Below are 5,000 nucleotides of genomic sequence, written 5' to 3'. Positions count from 1 at the left end.
GGCGCGGAGGAGGTGGGCGGAGCCAAATTGGGCGGAGCCAAATTGGGCGGGGCTTCAGCGAATAACGGTCGCGGCGGTAATCGGTTGGAACGAACTGTCAGCGTGCCATTCAGAGTTGAAAAAGTAGGTAGTTCATATCTCTTCATTTGGAAAAGTGGGGGAGGGGGCAGGATTACCGTAATACAAAACAATTATCGGTGTTAATTAATTATTAAAATTATTATTATTAATTATTATTATTATTGTTAAAATTAATTATCATTATTGTCCACAAAACAATTATCGGTGCGGGACAACATTTATCGCTGTAAATACAAATGAGAGCACCGATTTTTTAAATAGATGATTTTAGTAATGGCAATGATAATGCACACAGGCATCTGCAGCTTCCCGCACCTTTGCTTAATCATATGTACACAAAATCCTAATGATAATAACACAGCTACTTGTAATACTTGATGATGATAATCATAAGAACGTCAATGAGTATAATGGTAATAATGATAATAGCAATAATATTAATATCAATGATAATAACAACAATAATGATAATATGTCCATATCAGAGGGTGGTCATGTCTAATAATAATATCAACAGTGATAGTAGCAGTAGTAGAAGTAATGATAATGATAATGATAATGAAAAAACATAATAATCATCCTCAGTACTGCTACTACTACTATTGTGCTGAAATGATAATGATAGTAATGATAATAATAATAACAATGATAACTATATTAACAATAACGAAAAACAGAACAACAACAAAAGCAACAAAAAGTTAACACTAAAGCCACCCCAACCTACAACAAGGTTTGCTTAACCTACTATACACATCTAGGTAGCGACCAGATTATACCTGCTCTTTCTTCACAGATATAACGGATGCGTTTCGTGGGTTACGTGAAGTCCCGCTATAAAACGCTACTCCGCCTTTTGTACACAGTTGCATAACGCTGTGGGTTGCCATAACGTAGTTTTGCGGGGGGAGGGGGGAGGGGGGAGGGTGGTGTGATCGTGTGCGTGGTTTGGTGATTTAGGTAATCATTGTTGGTGGTGTTGGTGGTGTTAGCAATACCATTGTTGTTATTAGTGGCAGTAGGAGTAGTGCCATCATTATTATTAGTGGCATTATTACCATTATGATTGTTATTGTCATATCATTATGATTATTATTGAATTATTATCCTCATTATTGTTGTTATAACCGTTACCATTATCATTACTGTTATTGTTGTTACTACATAGGCGTCGGAAGGTATTTTAAAGTGGCGGAGTCCATGGGCGGCGCCCCCGGGAGGTCTTGGATTTTAGCAGATTTAAAGAGAAAAATCCATTAATTTCTGCAATTATATGTCAGACATTTTTATTTCGATAATGATTGACATAATGGCTATTTCATTTTGAATATCAGATTCAGTTGTCGCTGCCGTCTCAGTTTCAGGGATCAGTGTTGTCAACAACTGGGTAACTAAGGAAGTGCACTTGTTTATTTACAGATAATGTCCCCGCAAGTTAAGGAAGGAGGGAGGAGGGGTCCTAAGTTGGGTCCCAGCCCCTCCATTCTAGAGGTCGCCCCCCCCCCTCCTGTTCCCCCTTTTCCTACGTCCATATATCACCATCATCATTATTATTATCAACGAGAAGCTTCAGTGTTCGTGTCCAAGAGACGAAACATCAACACTAGTCGCGGATGGTCGGGGATCCACCTGGACAGACGCGCTGACTGGAACAAGACGGGATCGGTCACACTATAAACTGCGTCCCCGTCAAAGCCATCGTCCAGGGAAAGACCAAAGTGTCTGCGATAACCTGAAAGAACTACGTATCGATGATAGTCGTGGATTCTACGGGTATCATCTGATATCGATTGTAAATTCGACAATAAACTTTTAAATAGCAGATACTGATGTTAGTGCAATTAATGATGTACGACAGACGCAATTATGGATTTATAGAAATCAAGTTTGGAGGAAGCACATACTCTGACTGAAATCGAGTAAGACATATTGTTAATCGTGACACAGCCAAGGTCTATTGTAAGTACTTATGTAGACCTTGGACACAGCCTTGCCAGCTCTCTGCTTATACACGTGCAAAACAGTTTCTTATCAATTTCATCCATTATTGTTATTGCTGACTTTCTCCTGACATGATATTTGGGGTGGTATTCTATAATTGTTGTCTGGCTCTCATATTGTGCACCAGATCAGGCCGCAAATATTTTCTGAAGCTCCAAGTCTTCTTTGTTAGGAAGTGGGCGTTTGTTTGTATTCGTTGATCAAATAAACGTTAGTCTGGATATCTTGTAAGATTTAAGTGAGGTACCATTGTTAGCTGTGACATATATTTATATATTTCTATTTTATCATTATACTTAATACGATAGAATATCTACCCTATGTACGACCAAGTAATCAGCTTCATAGTAATTATTCTAGGTTTTGTTTTGGTATCCACTTTCCCAGCACAGCGGTTCTCGCTCATTGCCGCACTAGGAGGGGATTTACATCGCGACTTCCTTCACAGCCGGGGAAGTGTCCCGCCTTGTTATGGGATCCCAAGACAGTCAAGACGTGAACAGTTGTGAAATTCCAGTCATAAATATCATAACAAAAAATTAACACAAAAGAAATGGGTGGAATCTTAAAGAAACTGCTTTGCAAAGGCTATAATAATAAGGATGACATGGATATGTCACGATCGACGATTCATTATATTTTACTCAATTTCAGTTAGAGTATTTGCTTCATCTGAACTTTCGTTTTCATCCGGAAAGGTTTTGGTTGGATTTTCGATTTCTATTGTAGTGTATGAGGGTATCTGGCATGTTTATCCGATGTATGATGATTAGTAGAGGAGTGGCATTTTCTGTTTAGTGTCTTCTATTTCAATCAACATGCGATGATGCTAATAGAATCCATGACTTTTCGATGGGTTCATTCGGGAGGTTACTGTAGACACCATGGACTTTTCCTGAGACGATGTTCTCTACGGGGGTCACTGGAGAGTGTGACTTGCGGTGCGCTTATCCACACCCGCGTGTGACGTGATGGCTGCAGCGGCCTTCTTCATCTCTGCTTTCAGTCAAGGCATGTAGTCCCTCTTCCTCGTGGTCTGGGAAGGAAGCGTCTGAAGAGGATGAACGATTTAAAGGAGCCTGGGTGAGCGTGTCGGGGCTTTTTAGTATGTGATCGTTAAAGAGGTGCGTAGAGTGACACGGGTACCCATCCTCAGCGTAAAAGGAAAACGTGTGAACTTGGTTGCGGTGGAATATCCCCGTTCCTCGCCAACACCAACTTTGGTTCTTCTTTTGCTCTCCACCCTCTTTTTTCTTGCCTTGCTTCGTCTCTGCAAAAGCTGCACAACGGAGGCTGTTGCCATTTTGTCTTCCAACACGGACAACTCGTTGGCTGCCCTCGGCCGTACTCCCCACCCATGGAAGGGCCAAGACCTACTGAACTGTCAGAGACACCCGAAGGTTGTCATCATGTGAACACGAGGGTGAAGTTGTCATATAAACAAGTGAAACAAACAAGCTGGGACGAGACATCAAAAGCAAAATAATATTGTGAGGATTCGAAGCAGATTCCATACGAAAAATACGGTCAACAGGACAAGGCGCAGATGGAAAAATAAATAAATAAAATAAAATATGATAGCGACCAAGACTCCACATGAAATTATGTCCCAGAGGGTGACAGCATGTGAGGGACCAACTGAAACAGAATCAAGAGAGCTAAACGACAAGCAGTCCCAATCAATCACAACACAGACCAGGACATTAACAGGTGACAGGTATAAATAATTTAAGGTGATAAATATTTTTTTTTTAAATGCTGGGACAGTGAAAAGTCCTGAAACGTGTATCTTTCCAACTATGAGAAAGAACTTCGTGATAAACAGCATGGGTTCAGCCTCCCATCGAAAATGACTGGACGCTCAATGGAGACTGTGGACTAGGTTTCGGAATAGCGTCCTGGAGCCATGTTCACTTGGTGGCTCATCCCAGTAAGCCCACTCGAAGTGAATTAGCGTTCCAACCTGATGAAACATAATGCAAAGAAACTTAGAAATGGAAGGCAGTAACACGGGAGTGATATTCCGACACAGATAGGGTTAAGGAAGAAAATAAACATTCTCATGAACATATTGAAACAACTTGCTTATCAAATTTAAATAAAGTTGTAGAAATATCATTAGATTATTTCTAAGTGTAACTGAATAATCAATTGTTTTCCTAGACCGATTGCTCAGCAGATGTGTGTAGGCAGCGGCCGGTCCTGTTGGTCTCCGTCAGATCGATCTCTTGACTGTCCAGTGCGTTTACTTGCTTGATGTTGAATTCATTTATCTACTTACAAATGCAAGTTAATTTGTGTTTATATATATATATATATATATATATATATATATATATATATATATATATATATATATATATTATAATCGTTATTCTCTTAGTGTAAAATATGAGTCAATTGTTCTGTTTATTTTAATGAATTATTTGCTTCTCTTGTGAATATTATTCCTTTTGTGTAAAATCTACTGCGTTTATTAACTTTGGGATACTTAACAATTAATTTTTTTTGTAATGACCGCTATTTGTTTTTTATAAAATTTGATTCATTAAGATATAACGTAGTTTTTAATCTTGTTAATTTTGTTTTCGTGAAATTTCATGACTGATGCTAATATAACAGCGAGTCATAACTGTCAAAAACCTAGATAATGTTTTTTTTCTGTTTTTGGATCACATAATCCTTGATATTGTAATTTTATTATAGTGTACTGATATTTTTTAGTTAATGAATATATTTTTGGAAAAAAAAAATTAAGTCAATCCTCGAATTGGACATTAACGCATTGAAATCCGTTGATTAATCTTTTAAAATTACAGCATAATCACTGAGAACAATTAAGCATTAATCTAACATAATGTCTTGATACTGAAGAGCATTTAAAAACAGCTGTGGATTAAGGGGCCACAACGGGACGG

At 38.5% G+C, this 5,000-nt stretch overlaps 1 protein-coding gene across 1 annotated transcript in view; it reads right to left on the bottom strand.

The window, feature by feature from the left end:
- Positions 1-76, bottom strand: part of LOC113821830 (uncharacterized) — a 7,845-nt gene extending 7,769 nt beyond the window's left edge. Inside the window, exon 1 of the mRNA XM_070118228.1 lies at positions 1-76. This exon is cut by the window's left edge and continues 530 nt beyond it. The gene's annotated coding sequence lies outside the window, so the exon portion shown is untranslated.
- Between the last annotated feature and the right edge of the window lie 4,924 nt (positions 77-5,000).

Source organism: Penaeus vannamei, chromosome 41 (genome assembly GCF_042767895.1).
Source record: "Penaeus vannamei isolate JL-2024 chromosome 41, ASM4276789v1, whole genome shotgun sequence".
Taxonomy (NCBI): Eukaryota; Metazoa; Arthropoda; class Malacostraca; order Decapoda; family Penaeidae; genus Penaeus; species Penaeus vannamei.
Note: the sequence above shows the minus strand (reverse complement) of the source record. Positions and strands in the feature narration are given on the sequence as shown.